The sequence below is a fragment of the Rattus rattus genome, chromosome 6, assembly GCF_011064425.1.
Source record: "Rattus rattus isolate New Zealand chromosome 6, Rrattus_CSIRO_v1, whole genome shotgun sequence".
Lineage (NCBI taxonomy): Eukaryota > Metazoa > Chordata > Mammalia > Rodentia > Muridae > Rattus > Rattus rattus.
The window spans coordinates 41,266,066-41,284,765 of record NC_046159.1 but is presented as its reverse complement, the minus strand read 5'-3'; positions in this window follow the sequence as shown (position 1 = coordinate 41,284,765).

The following is an 18,700-nucleotide window of genomic DNA, read 5'->3' as shown; positions in this document are numbered from 1 at the left end:
TCCAGTGAAAAAACTCTATAATAAAGTGTAAATGCCTCATGTGAATATTTACTGATCAACAAACTCCTGGTGAGTGTCTTAATATGTTTTCATGAGTTCAGAATATTGTCCAAAAGGGAATCCTTTGGTTAGAGAAAGTTGGTATTTGAAATAGTATTGGCATTTAAACAAATCTAATGAGCTGAACAAGGGATAACTAGTTTCATGTCACAAGGAGAAGCTAACATTAAAGGATGGCAATACAGTTAAGTAATACTGGTCATCATGTAAACAAAAGACTTCATTTAAATATCAAATGTGTTAAATATTGTTATTTGGAAAGATTCTAATGATCAGTTTTGTATGAATTATTTTAGAAGAGCATTTCAGATGATATCACATTAACTACTTAACAATATAAATACTTAAAGGTTTATGAAATTATAATCTCTGTCATTCTCCAAAAAAAAAATCCTGTCAATACAAAGCAAAACACATTTTTAGTTATACATAGTCTGTTTGGGTCCTTTTCTGACCCTATCTTGGCAGTCACTAGGTAATGTCTATCTTTATTAATTCTGGATACACTACATACATGGAATTATAAGTCTATATCCTTGGTGTTTAGTTTCTCACACAAAGCATCATGCTTTGGAAATTTATACATGAATGGAATTATTTGGTATACAATTTCTTACTAGAAGTGAGATAACTATGATCTGAAGTGATTGCAACATAACATATTTAAAATTAGAATTGGTTTCTCTTTTGGGAATATTTGTAATTATATAATGAGATATTTAAGTATGGACTTAAATATAAAACAACATTTTTATGTGCAACCTATTTAATCTTTGTACACAGACCCTGGAGGCAAGCACGTACACACACACACACACACACACACACACACACACACACACACACCACTGCACCAACCCATGATTTTAGTGTGAAATTCTATGCTCTTGGTATCACATTGCAACTCAAAACATTTGAAATCTGGGAAAATTTTAGATTTCTGAGTTTCGAGGACCATTATACCTTGAAAAGCATGGATGATAAAATGGAGGTCCTATACTAGGGCTCCTTTGACAACTATTTTCAGTTCTTTTCAGGACATACCCAAGAGTAGACTCGTGAGGAAATAGAATTATTCTCCATTTAAACTTTAAGGAATGAACAAGATATTCTCAAGAATAATTAAACCCATTCGTATCCCCACTGACAGTGACCAAAAGCTCAGGTTGGTGCACATCCCAATGAATGAGATGTATCAACTCACTGGGGATTTCAATTTTCCTAGTAACAAATTGTGTTGAACTTTTTTTCATAAGAATTCCCATTCTGTATAATTATTTTTATTTTGTTCATAAGGTACTTTGACAAATAAAATTTAAAATTTAGATGAACTCTAGTTTATTTTGTATTGTTTGTGGGTTTGTTGCACATGCTTAATGGAGACTATTATCAATGTGCTTCTGGTACTGAAACTAGAACCCGGAACCTTGAACTTGATAGCAAGAACTCTGCCACTGAGATACAATAGCACCTTATTCATAAGCATCTTTTAGCAATATAATCAACAAGGGAAATTTCAGGGAGATAATTACCAGAGTTTCAGATTATATAATGATAGAAGTATAATCTATTTTTTATTTTGTGTGAGTGGACATAATTTTCATTAAGTGAATAAAATATGTAGCCTTATTACTATAATCACATATTATTCATCAAAGTGAAGTAAGCGTAAATATTATTTTGCTCTAAGGTAAACAGTGATGTTAAGTGTAAGATTTTTCCACTTAGTCACTCATCACATTTAATTATAACACACCGCTCTAGGCAGTGGGGACATGCAGATGAAAAGTTGGGCTATTTTCTATGTTCACTGAGTTTATGTTTTGATGTATATGTTTAAATAAATAAATTAAATAGTAATAAATAAATTCAGTACTTCTAATAGCCAAAATATAAGTGAACATTGAGTTCTCGAATAATATATAATGGAATCATGGCGACTTATAAAGAATCTAATGCTTGTTATCATAGAGTAATATAGCAATGGGCATATATAAACAGAAAATATCCATATGAATGCCTGGAGCCACTAATTATTCATGAATTGTAGAAAAAAGCAAGTCATTAAAAGGTGCTTTTTTCAAGATTAAAGAGAAAAATTGTAGGTAATGTATTAATCTAGGTTAAAAATGTAAAAAGCAAAGTATCATTTTTACCTTCTTAAAATTATAATCTTGAAAGTACTTTTTATTATTTCAGCCAACCCATACCACAAGAACAGGGATGGATTGAATAAGGGGTTTCCTGATGTTGAAGTATAAGTAAACCTTTTATTGTGATGAAATTAAAGCAAAATAAAAATGAAAACACAATTTTTAAAAAAGGAAGAAAACGGGTTGGGGATTTAGCTCAGTGGTAGAGCACTTGCCTAGAAAGCACAAGGCCCTGGGTTCAGTCCCCAGCTCTGAAAAAAAGAAAAAAGAAAAAAAAAAAGGAAGAAAACTATTGTATTGTCATGAAGTCATGAGGAATCTTCAGATTGTATGTGTTAAGCAAGCATAATTTAAAGAACATAGAAAGATCATCAGAGTCTAAATGTTCTGAAACATTTAGTCTAAATGTTAAAATCAGAACAGGTCAAGTGTAGGGTGAATATATTATTTCCACAGAAACTCTAACCCTGAATCTGCATTTGGCTTAGAAGCCACTTTCCATGTGTCTATAAAAAGCCGGTTTTCTCTTCTCATTTGTTCTCTGAGATAGGGAGGCTAAGCTGGCATAGAAATCAAACGAGTAGCACATTCTGTCTACAGGAAGTGTACCCATTGAGAGTTACTATTTTTAGGGAAGTGCTAATAACTCAAATCGCAATGTTTAGAGTGTTGACTTATCTGCAAATACACCTACCAGCCTGGGCCAAATTAAATTGGTTTCTTTGGTAGGCAGCATAATGGTTCCCTAGAGTGTCATTCTGCCATATACAGACACAATTGTCTAATTCCCTTCATTTAAGTTGCCTCAACAATGAGGATATGATGAGAAATTCTTTCACTTAATTGCTACATTGTATGACAAATGGTGATAGAATATTCATTAGTTGATGCTGTAACTGACTGCATAGACAGAAATCATTAAAGAGCATTTCTGTTTCTGGTCTGTGGAAAATGGTTAACCAGGTTGCCTGCAGACTCCATGGCAGAGACCTTAAAGTAAGGCTTGGTTGACTACAAGCAGGAACACGGGGCGACTGGATCCTATGTGAAAAGATGTGTATCCTAAAAACACCTAGTATTTATTTCCTACATCTAGGATTTTTTTCCACATAGGATATTATACTAGATATTGTATCCCCCAAGTTCAAGTACTTATAGTAAAGTCTTTATTCTACTCCTGCAGAGAAAGTCTATATTTGTAGACTGTGCCTTTAAATAAACAATATGAATATATTGAGATAAAACAATAAAAATTAATTAATCAATTAATTTCTTCTTCATAGAAGGTAGTTAAAACAGAGGCACACACAGGGATGGAGTCTATAGGAAGACAAAGTGAAAAGACTGCAATCTATACGCTATGAAGACAGACTCCAAACAAATCAGCCCTCTGGCATCTCGATCTCCAGAACTAAATGGATTGAATTATAAGGCTAAACTCCATCCTTAAATATGAGATCTTGATGTATTTAAAACTTTGCTGAAGTTGGTTATCAGGTTTAGTAGTTCTCTGGTGGAATATTTGGGATCACTTAAGTATACTATCATATGATCTGGAAATAGTGATATTTTCTTGTCTGATTGTTCTGGCTAGGACTTCGAGTACTGTATTGAATAAGTAGGAAGAGAATGGACAGCCTTGTCTAGTCCCTGGTTTTAGTAGGATTGCTTGAGTTCTTTCCATTTAGTTTGATGTTGGCTACTGGTTTTCTGTATATTGCTTTTACAATGTTTAGATATGGGCCTTAAATTCCAGATCTTTCCAAGACTTTTAACATTAAGGAGCATCAAATTTTATCAAATGCATTCTCAGCATCTAATGAGATAATCATGTTGTCTTTTTCTTTGAGTTTGTTTATATAGTGATTTACTTTGATGGATTTCTATATATTGAACCATCCCTGCATCCCTGGGAGGAAGCCTACTTGATGATGATGGACGATCGTTTTGATGTGTTCTTGGACTTGGTTTGTGAGAATTTTATTGAGTACTTTTATGTCAATATTCATAAATGAAATTGGTCTAACGTCCTCTTTGTTTGTGGGGTCTCTGTGTGGTTTAGGTATAAGCATCATTGTAACCTCATAGGAAAAAAATGGGTAGTGTTCCTTTTGTTTCTATTTTGTGGAATAGTTTGGACAGTATTGGTATTAGTTCTCCTATGAAGGTCTGATAGAATTCTGCATTAAACCAATCTGGTCCTGGGCTTTTCTTCATTGGGCAACTTTTAATGACTGCTTCTATTCCTTTAAGAAATAGGGGACTGTTTAAATGCTTTATCTGATCCTGATTTAACTTCAGTATCCAGTATTTGTCTAGAAAATTATCCATTTCTTCCAGATTTTCCAGTTTTGTGGAATATAGGCTTTTGTAGTAGGATCTGATAGTTTTTTTTAACAAGTTAGTTTCTTTTTTTAAGATTCATTTATTTATTTTATGTATGTGAGTACACTGTTGCTGTCAGAAGAGGGCATCAGATACTATCGCAGATGTTTGAGAGCCACCATGTGTGTTCTGGGAATTGAACTTAGGACAGAGCAGCCTGTACTCTTAACCACTGAGCCATCTCTCCAGCCCTCTGACAGATTTTTTAATTTCCTCAGTTTCTCTTTTTATGTCTTCCTTTTCATTTCTGATTTTGTTAATTTGGATACTCTCTCTGTACCCTCCAGTTAGTCTTGCTAAGGGTTTATCTATCTAATTGATTTTCTCAAAGAACCATCTCCTTTGGTTGATTCTTTGAATAGTTCTTTTTTAATTTTACTTGGCTTATTTTCATCCCTGAGTTTGATTATTTTGGGTCATGGGCTATTCTTAGTTGTATTTGATTCTTTTTCTTCTACGGTTTTTTTTAATAAGGACAATATTTAATTGGGGCTGGTTTACAGATTCAGAGGTTCAGTCCAGTATCATCAAGGCAGGAAGCATGGCAGCTTCTGGACAGACATAGTGTAAGAGCTGAGAGATCTGCATCTTGTTCCAAAAGCAAACAGTAGAATACTGGCTTTCAAGCAGCTAGAATCAGGTATCTTAAAGCCCATACCCACAGTGATAGATCTACTACAATAAGGCCACATTTACTAATAGTGCTACTCTCTGATCCAAGCATATACAAAACATCACAAACCCCTTCATCACAATCAGCAGCTTGTGATACCAGGCACTGAATCTACAGGACTTTGATGAGTAGTGGGCTCTGGGTCCTACTCTGGTCCTGGTAGAGAAATGACTTTCTAAACCACCCCAAAGATTTCAAGATCACTATCTATCCAGAGACTTTCTGGAAAACAAGACAAAACAAAGACACATTGTCCTCTCTCTTAGTCTTTAGATGTGCTGTCAAGCTGATAGTGTATGCTCTTTTCAGTTTCTTTCAAGAGGCACTTTGAACTACGAGTTTTCCTCTTGCCACTGCTTTCATTGTGTCCCATAAGTTTGGGTATGTTGTGCCTTTGTTTTCATTAAATTCTGAAAAGTCTTTAATTTCTTTCGTCATTTCTTCTTTGACCAAGTTATCATTGAGTACAGCTTTGTTCAGCTTCCATGTGTATGTGGGCTTTCTGTCATTTTTGTTGTTATTGAAGACCAACCTTAACTCATGATGATCTGATACAACACATGGGATTATTTCAATCTTGTATCTGTTGAGGCCAGTTTTGTGACCAGTAATGTGGTAAATTTTGGAGAAGGTACCATGAGGTGTTGAGAAGAAGGTATTTGTAGGTTGAATGTCATTATGCAGGTAAAGGCAGGTACAGGCTAGAATGAGCCCTGTCATTGGACAAGAAGGAAGAATGAGTGGGAAAACAACTTTAGAGAGGCTAGAGGAGGAGTGAAGGGGAGGCAGCCAAGAGAACATAATGACAGATGTTAAGATTCCTCTCTGCACATTTGCAGGTTGTTCTGACTATTCATAAGAAAGGGATGTGTACAGAATTTTGTGTTGTCTAAATGGGCAAATTATGTCTTATCTAGGTGGGTGGTTTATATCTTTATCAATTTGTTGTAAACGTACTGTGTCGATGTATTGTAGATTGAGAATTTAACATATAAATCTAATCATTGGGTTACAGTTTGTCGAGTCTTGATTTTATTGGGTGACAAGGGGACACCAATGGAGGAGGAAAAGACTGAAGGAGCTGAAGGGTTTTCAACACAATAGGAAGAACAACAATATCAGCCAAACAAATCCCAGCAGAGCTCCCAGAAAGTAAACCACCAACCAATGAGTACACACAGAGGGACCCATGACTCTAGCCACATATGTGGCAGAGGATGGAATTGTCCAGCATCAATGAGAGGAAAATCCTTTGGTCCTTTTAACCTTGCTTTCCCAATGCAGAGTAATGCCAGGGCGTTGAGGTTGGAGTGGGTGTGTGGTAGTGGGAGCCTCCTCACACAAGAAGGAGGAGGGGGTATGGGAGAGGAGGAAAGACAATAACATTTAAAATGTAAATACATCAAATATCTTAGAAAAATAAAATTATAATAATAAAAAAATGATAGAAATCCTATTTGCCATCAGTTTTTAAAGTATGATTTTGAAGTCTTAAATAGTTAAGAAAATTAGATATTTTCACTCATATCTTGTCAAGGAAATTAAAACATTTCATTTTTAGCTAGAGTAAGCAATGAATCTGTTATTTTAACTGGGATATTTGAAGAATTTATTTAGTACTGTTAATTATGGCTAAAGGACATGAAGAGGGATAGAACAAGGTCATACATTTAACCAGAAGTCTCCTAATATCTGTGATTAACCAAGCAGTGCTAGCTTCCATAGGCTCTCTTCCCACATTCTGCTTGAAACTAGTGTTGAAACAGATTGTCAATTGAAGTCAAATCATTGGTTGACTTTTTATTCAATTTCAATGGTAGATGCTTCTAATTGTAGTAACAAAGGCATTATAGTTCTAATGAGCAATCAAGTGACTGCTAAGGATAATAGGTATAGATGAGAGTAAAGACTCCCAGCTCAAAGGACCAGTAACTATCTTCAACAAAATCATAGAAGAAAACTTCCCTAACCTAAAAAAAGAGATACCCATAGGCATACAAGAAGCCTACCGAACTCCAAATAGATTGGACCAGAAAAGATTCTCCTCCCATTACATAATAGTCAAAACACCAAATGCACAAAATAAAGAAAGAATATTAAAAGCAGTAAGGGAAAAAGGTCAAGTAACATATAAAGGCAGACCTATCAGAATCACACCAGACTTCTCGCCAGAGACTATGAAAGCCAGAAGATCCTGGACAGATGTCATACAGACCCTAAGAGAACACAAATGCCAGCCCAGGTTACTGTATCCTGCAAAACTCTCAATTAACATAGATGGAGAAACCAAGATATCCCATGACAAAACCAAATTTACACAATATCTTTCTGCAAATCTAGCCCTACAAAGGATAATAAATGGTAAAGCCCAACACAAGGAGGCAAGCTACACCGTAGAAAAAGCAAGAAACTAATCGTCTTGGCAACAAAACAAAGAGAAGAAAAGCACAAAATCATAATCTCATGTGCAAACACGAATATAACAGGAAACAATAATCACTATTCCTTAATATCTCTCAACATCAATGGCCTCAACTCCCCAATAAAAAGACACAGATTAACAAACTGGATACGCAACGAGGACCCAACGTTTTGCGCCTACAGGAAACACACCTCAGAGACAAAGACAGACACTATCTCAGAGTAAAAGGCTTGAAAACAACTTTCCAAGCAAATGGTCTGAAGAAGCAAGCTGGAGTAGCCATTCGAATATCAAATAAAATCGATTTTCAACCTAAAGTCATCAAAAAAGATAAGGAAGGACACTTCACATTCATCAAAGGAAAAATCCACCAAGATTAACTCTCAATCCTAAATATCTATGCCCCAAATACAAGGGCAACTACATACATAAAAGAAACCTTACTAAAGCTCAAAACACACATTGTACCTCACACAATAATAGTAGGAAATTTCAAGACCACACTCTCATCAATGGACAGATCATGGAAACAGAAATTAAACAGAGACATAGACAGACTAAGAAAAGTCATGAACGAAATGGATTTAACAGATATTTATAGAACATTCTACCCTAAAACAAAAGGATACGCCTTCTTCTCACCACGTCATGGTACTCTCTCCAAAGCTGACCATATATTCGGTCATAAAACAGGCCTCAACAGATTCAGAAAGATAGAAATAATCCCATGCGTCCTATCAGACCATCACAGACTAAAGCTGGTCTTCAATAACAATAAGGAAGGAATAGCCACATATACATGGAAGTAGAACAATGCTCTATTCACTCATAAACTGGTCAAGGAAGAAATAAAGAAAGAAATTAAAGACTTCTTAGAATTTAATGAAAATGAAGGTACAACATACCCAAAATTATGGGACACAATGAAAGCTGTGCTAAGAGGAAAATTCATAGCTCTGAGTGCCTGCAGAAAGAAACAGGAGAGAGCATATGTCACCAACTTGACAGCACACCTAAAAGCTCTAGAACAAAAAAAAAGCAAATACACCCAGGAGGAGTAGAAGGCAGGAAATAATCAAACTCAGAGCTGAAATCAACCAAGTAGAAACAAAAAAAGGACTGTAGAAAGAATCAACAGAACCAAAAGCTGGTTCTTTGAGAAAATCAACAAAATAGATAAACCCTTAGCCAGACTAACTAGAGGATACAGAGAGTGTGTCCAAATTAACAAAATAACAAACTAAAAGGGAGACATAACAACAGAGTCAGAGGAAATTTAAAAAAATCATCAGACTCTACTCCAAAAGCCTATATTCAACAAAACTTGAAAATCTGGAGGAAATGGACAGTTTCCAAGACAGATACCAGGTACCAAAGTTAAATCGGGAACACATAAACCATTTAAACAACCTCATAACTCCTAAAGAAATAGAAGCAGTCATTAACGTCTCCCAACCTAATGGAGCTCAGGTCGAGGTGGGTTCAGTGGAAAATTCATATATTTTTTTGGTTTTGAGCCTAGCCTTTAACGGCTGTGCCATCTCTCCAGCCCCATTGCAGAATTCTATATGAACTTCATAGACCTCATACCAGTACTATTCAAACTATTCCACAAAATTGAAACAGATGGAGCGCTACTGAATTCCTTCTATGAAGCTACAATTACTCTTATACCTAAACCACACAAAGAGCCAATAAAGAAAGAGAACTTCAGACCAATTTCCCTCATGAATATCGACACAAAGATAAAAATCTTGCAAATCAAATACAAGAGCACAACAAAACAATCATCCCCCATGATCAAGTAGGCTTCATCCCAGGCATGCAGGGATGGTTCAATATATGGAAAACCATCAACGTGATCCATTATATAAACAAACTGAAAGAACAAAACCATATGATCATTTCATTAGATGCTGAGAAAGCATTTGACAAAATTCAACACCCTTCATGACAATAGTCCTGGAAAGAACAGAAATTCAAGGCCCATACCTAAACATAGTAAAAGCCATATACAACAAACCAGTAGCTAATATTAAACTAAATAGTGAGAAATTTGAATCAATCCCACTAAAATCAGGGACTAGACAAGGCTGCCCACTCTCTCCCTACTTATTTAATATATTTCTCAAAGTCCTAGCCAGAGCAATCTGACAACAAAAGAAGATCAAAAGGATATAGATTGGAAAGGAAGAAGTCAAAATATCACTATTATCAGACAATATGATTGTATATTTAAGTGATCCCAAAAGTTCCACCAGAGAACTACTAAACCAGAAGAACACCTTCAGCAAAGTGGCTGGGTATAAAATTAACTCAAATAATTTACTAGCCTTCCTGTACACAAAAAAGAAACAAGCCGAGAAAGAAGTTAGGGAAATGACACCCTTCATAATAGTCCCAAATAATATAAAATACCTCGGTGTGATTTTAACAAAGCAAGGGAAAGATCTGTATGATAAGAACTTCAAGCCTCTGAAGAAAGAAATTGAAGAAGATCTCAGAAGATGGAAAGATCTCCCATGCTCATGGATTGGCAGCAATAGAGTAAAAATGGCCATTTTACCAAAAGTGATCTACAGATTCAGTGCAATCTGCATCAAAATTCCAACCAAATTCTTCATAGAGTTAGACAGAACAATTTGCAAATTCATCTGGAATAACAAAAAACCTAGGATAGCTAAAACTATTCAACAATAAAAGGACTTCAAGGGGAATCACTATCCCTGAAGTAATTCAAGCAGTATCACAGAGCAGTAGTGATAAAAACTATATGGTATTGGTACAGAGACAGACAGATAGACCAGTGGAATAGAATTGAAGACCCAGGAATGAACCAACACACCTATGGTCACTTGATTTTTGACAAAGGAGCCAAAACCATCCAATGGAAAAAAGTTAGCATTTTCAGCAAATGGTACTGGTTAAACTGGAGGTCAGCATGCAGAAGACTGCAGATCGATCCATTCTTATCACCCTGTACAATGCTTAAGTCCAAGTGGATCAAGAACCTCCACATCAAACCAGATATACTCAAACTAATAGAAGGAAAAGTGGGGAAGTGTCTCAAACACATGGACACTGGAGAAAATTTCCTGAACAAAACACCAATGGCTTATGCTCTAAGATCCAGAATCAACAAATGGGGCCTCATAAAACTGCAAAGCTTCTCTAAAGCAAAAGACACTGTTGTTAGGACAAAATGACAACCAACAGATTGGGCAAAGATCTTTACCAATCCTTCAACTGATAGAGGGCTTATATCCAAAATATAAGAAGAACTCAAGAAGTTAGACTGCAGGGAGACAAATAACCCTATTAAAAATGGGGTTCAGAGCTAAACAAAGAATTCACAGTTGAGGAATGCCAATTGGCTGAGAAACACCTAAAGAAATGTTAAACATCTTTAGTCATCAGGGAAATGCAAGTCAAAACAACCCTGAGATTCCACCTCACACCAGTCAGAATGGCTAAGATCAAAAATCAGGTGACAGCAGATGCTGGCAAAGATGTGGAGAAAGAGGACTCCTCCATTGTTGGTGGGATTGCAGACTGGTACAACCATTTTGGAAATCAGTCTGGAGGTTGCTCAGAAAATTGGACATTGAACTACCTGAGGACCCAGCTATACCTGTCTTAGCATGTTACCCAAAACATGCTGTAACAAATAACAAAGACACATGCTTCACTATGTTCATAGCAGCCTTATTTATAATAGCCAGAAGCTGGAAAGAACCCAGATGCCCTTCAACAGAGGAATGGATACAGAAAATGTGGTACACCTACACAATGGAATACTACTCAGCTATCAAAAACAATGACTTTTTGAAATTCATAGGCAAATGGATGGAACTGGAAAGTATCATCCTGAGTGATGTAACCAAATCACAGAAAAACACACATGGTATGCACTCATTGATAAGTGGCTATTAGCCCAAATGCTTGAATTTCCCTAAATGTACAGAACACACGAAAATCAAGAAGGATGACCAAAATGTTTATGCTTCATTCCTTCTTTAAAAGGAGAACAAGAATACCCTTTGGAGGGGATAGAGAGGCAGAGTTTAGAGCAAAGGCTGAAGGACCGCCCATTCAGAGCCTGCCCGACATGTGGCCCATACATATCCAGCCACCAAACTAGATAAGATGGACGAAGCAAAGAAGTGCAGGCCGACAGGAACCGGATGTAGATCTCTCCTGAGAGACACACCCAGATTACAGCAAATACATAGGCGAATGCCAGCAGCAAACCACTGAACTGAGAATGAGACCCAGATTGAAGGATTCAGAGAAAGGACTGAAATAGTTTGAAGGAGCTTGAGACCCCATATGAACAACAAGGCCAACCAAGCAGAGCTTCCAGGGACTAAGCCACTACCCAAAGACTATACATGGACTGACCCTGGGCTCCAACCTCATAGGTAGCAATGAATGGTCTAGTAAGAGCACCAGTGGAAGGGGAAGCCCTGGGTACTGCCAAGACTGAACCCCCAGTGAACGTGATTGTTGCAGGGAGGGCGGTAATTAGGGGTGGATTGGGAGGGGAACACCCATAGAGAAGGGGAGGGGGATAGGCTAGGGAAATATTGTCCAGGAACAGGGAAAGTGAATAACAATCGAAATGTAAATAAGAAATACCTAAGTTAATAAAAATGGAAGAAAAAAATTAAATATACTAATGTAAAAAAAAAAGAATATATGACTGATATTTCCCTTTATAACGGAGCCTTGGAAGAAAAAAATTAAATATACTAATGTAAAAAAAAGAATATATGACTGATATTTCCCTTTATAACAGAGCCTGAAAAAAAATTGGCCCAAAATGATATTTTGACTCAGGTATGAGTATTAGCTTGATGTACTTGTTGTCATAAACTCATTATTTTTATATGTTATCATGTATTACTTCTATTCCATTTTGCTTTTATGGATGTTTCTGGTTTTAGGTTTCTTTGAATATCCTTGAATTAGCATAATGTATCAGTCAGGCATTCAGCCATATGACCCCATCACTGCATGTTGTTCAAATAATGCTTTGCTACTCATTGCTAGCAACGACAGACATCTACGTCAATATTCCCTATCATTGCCTCATTCTTTCTCTTCCCTAGATGTTTACTAGACAGACTTATGTGACTGTGTGCAGTCAGTCATGCAGAGTTGACTAGGTATGGAAAATCATGAAAAAACTAACAACCATTTGGAATTAGGCCACATCAAATTGTAATACCTTCAGACATTCTTTAGTTGAAGTGAAGGAAAAGTAATTTTCCATCTATAGAATCAAAATCATGCAATTAGGGGATTTTTTTTAAAAAAATAAAAGAGCATGTACTGGACTATAGAAATACTTTCAGTTGCCACTAATTATAATATGGCACTTGACAGAAATTACCTCAGATCAAAAAGAATAATCCTAGGCTTACTACTGTGTACTTTGTATGCTATTCTAAAAATAAAACTTCATATTGCTTGGTTTCAATATACAACTATCAAAATTTAGGTCAAAGAGAGCAGTTCCTTGGCATAACTTGAATAGCATTCTAGCTGTGCATTTTTTACTGAGTACATATTTCCCCAAATATTTAATTTTAAAACCCCTGTGGTACCTTCCAGAAATACATAGAACCCAGGTTATCTAGTATGTTTGGTTATGAACTGTGAATAAATGAGCAATGGTGTTTGTGTTGTGACTCTATTTTGAGTAGAGCCAACCTATTTCTTACTGCAGGAGAGAAAAATAAAACAAATGATCTTTGCTATACCCCTGCCTTATGTCAGCATTGAGTGAGTACTGAAATTTCTAATATTCTGTTCATGGAGAAATTGTATGATGCGGTATGCCTGAATGTATCTCTTACAATGAGAAAAAGATATAGTCAGACTAGAAATATGGATTGGACTGTGTTTCCTTAACATCCATATGTTGAAGCCCTAAATCATAGAATAACAAGATTTGAGTTAATGACATATTAGAGTTTGATATCATGAGTTAATCGATGCAATGATCAGAGAGTGGTTAATTCATGATTAATATAGCTTGAATAGGCAGAAGAGATATCAAGAATTCTAAAACACAAAAAAGGGCCTTATGAAGATACAAGAATAAAGCAATCATCTACAAAACAAGGAAAGATTTTTGAGAAACAAACTTCATAGTTATCTTGAACTATGAAAAATTTGTTTCTGTTCTTTAGGTTCCTGGTCTGTGCACTTTTGTCGTGTCAGCATGAACAGCCTAAGATAGAAGGGAAAGAGAACTAATGAAGAGTACATTTACAATGTTGTCTTTAATGATATGCAAATTATGTTTAATGCTATGCAAATTGTGTTTGAATGCTAATAAGAGACCAAAGAGTAGGCAGGCTATGCATTTTATATATTGGAACACAGTTATGGGAGAATTTATCTTCAGAGTTTTGTTGTTGAGTGAAAACTCTAAACATAACAAAAGAAGCTGTACAAGCTTCAGGGCCAAAAACTGATTCCTGGAAACCCCATAATGATATAAGGAAAAAACCAACTCCAAAGTGTTCTGCCTTCTTAATGATATGTGAACCTGTGCATTCAGATATATGTGTAAGTGTGTGTGTGTGTATATGTGGGGTGTGTGTGTGTGTGTGGTGTGTGTGTGTGTGTATGTTGTGTATGTGGTGTGTTTGTGTGTGTGTATGTATGTGGGTGTGTGTGTGTGTGTGTATGTCGTGTATATATGGTGTGTGTGTATGTGTGGTGTATATGGTGTGTGTATGTGTGGTGTATATGTGGTGTGTGTGTGTGTGTATATGTGGTGTGTGTGTGTGGTGTATATGTGGTGTATGTGTGTGTGTATGTGTGTGTGTGTGTGTGTGTGTGTGGTGTATAAGTAGTGTGTGTGTGTGTGTGTGTGTGTGTGTGTTTGTGTGTGCCTGTTCATTTGGAGGAGGAAGACTGATGCCTAGTGTTTATGCAAACACTTAGTCCTTTTTTTTTTTTTTTAAGACTGGTTCCACAACTAAACCTGAAGCACAACTCACCAGGTATGCTGGCTGTTCAATGACTGCCAGGAATCTCTCAGAATTTACCCTTCGTCTAGTACTGTGGTTATACATTTTTCCAACTCTGAGATTTTGTATGTGCGGTGTGGATTCAAACAGGAGTTCCTAATGCTTGACGTGTGTATATTTTATCTACTGATCTATATCCCCAGCTTAAATACACACAATTCTGAATGAAAATTTTATTCCTCTGGAGAAATTCTAATCTTTATATTTTGAAGAATATCTGTAGCATGACAAGCACCAAATGTGTTTTACAGACTTTGGAGGTTTATTTCTCTCCTTTGGTTATATCTTTCCTTTTTTGTAGGTGCTTTTTGAAGTGAGGATTAAATATGCATGCGTCTCTACTAATTAAAAGATTACTTTTGTCATAAGAGCTAGATTTTTACTAATACTCCCTATGTCTTCATTGAGCATGTAGTTGAATAAAACAAAATGTTATGTTAGGTATAAAAGAAAAAATTAACCAAATAAATATTTATGCCCAATTTGTAGTATATGTCCTGACAGGGAGGAGGTAAATCTAAAATAACTTCCTTAATACTACAGTTTTGAATGTTGTTTGGTATATGTAATGGTCTTTAGTAACTAGTTCTTTTGCTAAGGAAATTATATTTTGACTATGATTAATTCAACTAGATTAGAAAGTAGTTCAGCTGCTGGGGTTTGTGAAGAATAAACAAGAGAGAAAGCCTTAACAAGATTTTCAGTTTTTCTCTAGTGGATCAGGAAGACCCTGACCATGGGTCCACATTAATCATCCATAATCTAGGTAGACTAGCATGATTGTTCTGCTTCTAACTGCATGCTCTTCTCTTTACCCATTTGGTCTCAGTGCTTCCTCCATTGTGCCAAAAATGCAACTTACTTGTTATAGTCATGTCTAAATCCAGCCAACTGATAAATGGTTTGATGAGTGGAAATTTGGGACATTATATTTTCTTACCTCTCTAATTATATCTTATGTGAAATCAACATCTTATTTCAACTGTTGGAAAGTAAAATAAACCGAAGTATGTTTGACTATAATTTCCCAAGATAGTCATAAATAACTTACAGTTGAAGTGTCCCAATAGCCCACCATTATGATTTATGTTTGAAATGAAGAACAGAAATTCACTGGCTTTCATAAGTGAAATATTTATTTGTCCATGTCCAGGGAAAAGTACATTCTCCCTTGAATATAAGACCTCATGAGACTAAATTTTAAAATTTCAGATAAGACAGAGAGTTCATTTTGTCAGATCCACCATGAGCTTCTCTAGGTTAATATAAGTGTTGCTATCTTTTTTCTATGTTAACAATGATCCTGAAAATAACTTACTGCAGCCTGGGGTACTTTATTCATGCTGTGAACTCCTGATAAGTCTCAAATGAGCTATAGGAAAGAAGTAACGCGTGGATCAGGCACTAGAGCTGAAGGAATTATCAACCAGTGTTCAATCAGCCACTGTGGAACAGAGCCCATGGAACATGAATGATCCTTCATATTATTCACTTCTAGGATGCTTGTGATCCAAAAATATAAGCAGTTGCTATCATGTGACTATGGAGTCCGTTGTCTGATATCTTTTAATTGCTTGTTTTGATATGTAGTAGACATTACTATTACTACATTACATTATGATGTTATAAGTATCCCAAATTCATTAATTTACTTCTATATTAAACATTAGTTTGTGGAATTTATGAGTATGTATATACATGTGTGCATGCCTCTGTGTGTGTGTGGGGGGGGTTATATATGATGAGTCCAGAAGACATTTCTGGTATTATCATAAGGAAATCCATCAGCCTCATTTGAGATAGGATCTCTTACTGGTATGAATCTTAGCTATTAGGTCTAGACTAGCTACAGCAAATCCCATCGATCTGTCTGTCTTCACCTCTTCACTGTAGGGATTACAGACTCCCTACAATAAGCCTGGCATTTTCCTTGGTTTCTGGGGTTTAAATTCAGATCTTCTCACTTGTAAAGCAAAGTCTTTCCATTCCTCTAGCCACAGTAATAAGATTCATAACCTAGGCATTATGAAGAGACTGTAAAGTTGAGAAGATACAGGTTTAACTTCTCCCCCATTGGATGACTGCTTTTAATATTCAAGGCTCAACCTCTTTTAAGTTACATACAGCCTCCCCTTATGTCTATAACAATGTTTAAAAAGGAAGTTGGATTTTTTTAAAAAAATGAGTAACACACGTTTTGTGTAAGTTATTGTTTCCAACAAGATTATAGCTCTTTTATAAATTAACCCTTTGCTAATACATGGTTTCATTTGACCCTGGTTCAGAAAATAATCAGTATCTTATGTTTCCTAATTGCCCAATTGGCTTTCTTAAGTTACAGGTAAACCAACATTAACAAGTCCAGTGCTTCTCTTCATTCGTTCTCCCAGTGCTATCAGAGACAGTTGTCTTAAAGGTCAAGTTAACTACTAAATTAGTTTGGCAAACACTGTACTTATAGGTCATGTAAAAGTAGTACCCATATCTTTATCTAGAGAACAGAACTGGGTCACTTGCTCCATTAGTACATCCCAGACCATTTTTCACATGCTGAGAAATGAGAAGCCAGGAAGAAGCCCAAGAAATGCAAATTCTCCCATGATTAGTTTGTGTTTGAGAAAGGAAAGTGTGTACCTCTGCGGTGATTAGTCTGTGAAATGTTAGCTTTAAAGGCTTTGTAAATCATCGTGGATCCTGCAAATGTTCCTTAGCTTTGCCATCTGAAAATGGTCATGGAAGTTATGGATTTTATAAGCTGTGAGCATTCGGGTGGAAACAATTCTCCAGGCTTACTGTGCTGTGCCTCCCAAGGGGGTAGATCTTTTGTCAGAGTCCATATCCTCCCTAGCTGTGAAATAAGAACAAGAACTCCTTCGTCTCATGCCTGATTCATTGCCAGTTTCAAGTGCTCAAAATTCAATTGCTAATGAGCATAATAAAATAAAAATCCTACAATATTAATAGGGCAGCTTGGCAGAGCATCTAGTTTTTAGAGATGCACAATATTTTCAGGTGTTTCGATTCTTTTCCACCTAGTAAATTTTATAGGCTCATCATCTGTTACCACTAGAAAGTACTGAGTCTTCTAGAAACCGTACCATCCTTCTTTGTACTCAGGGCAAGAAATGGCCAGTTTAAAAGCCTATTGGATTTTAATCTATTACAAAGGCAATTAAGAAGAAATAAGGGTGAGATCAAGCTAGAACAACTAAAGAACCACTGAAATTAGTAAGGAGGGATCTAAAGTTCTCAGGGAAAGAAGTCTATAAGCACTTGACTCCTAGTGGGAATCAGGACTAGAATATCTCATAGGGATATTTTATAGTCTATTGTTCAACAAATGGACCTGTAATTATATACATAGTTAAAGGCACATCACCAAACAAGGAAGAAACAGGGAAAAAGGAAAACAGGAAAAAGGAAAATAGTAATAGCATTTTGAAACAAGAACATGAGGCTTGAAGAAGTTTCATTCAACAGGGGAGTCCTAAACAGCTCCATAAACAGCACCTTGGTAGAGATTCAGTTAACCTGGATGAACGAAATAATGAATTAAAGTTTACAACCCGAGATAATAAGAAAATTTATTATTTGACAATTTCATATTTCATAAATACACATACATTTCTATGATCATATTCATTACCAGCTCTCTTTTCTTATCTCCTTTCTTTTCATACCCCAAAATTCGTTCTTTCTTGCTAGCCACCTTCAAACTTTATGCGTCTTTTTCTGAAACTCAGTGTTTCACTGATATTGTTTATCTGAGCTTGAATATTGGTTTATTTCATTGAGCAATGTAAACTTATCAGTGTCTACAACAAGGAGGAATATGAATCTCCCTAGTAACTATTAATTAGGGAATAAATGGGGTCTCACAAATCCTGTTCTTTTCTGCACGCCATTCCAAGGTGATTTCTAAATCACATAAAGAAATATATAAATGTCCCATGTAGGACTA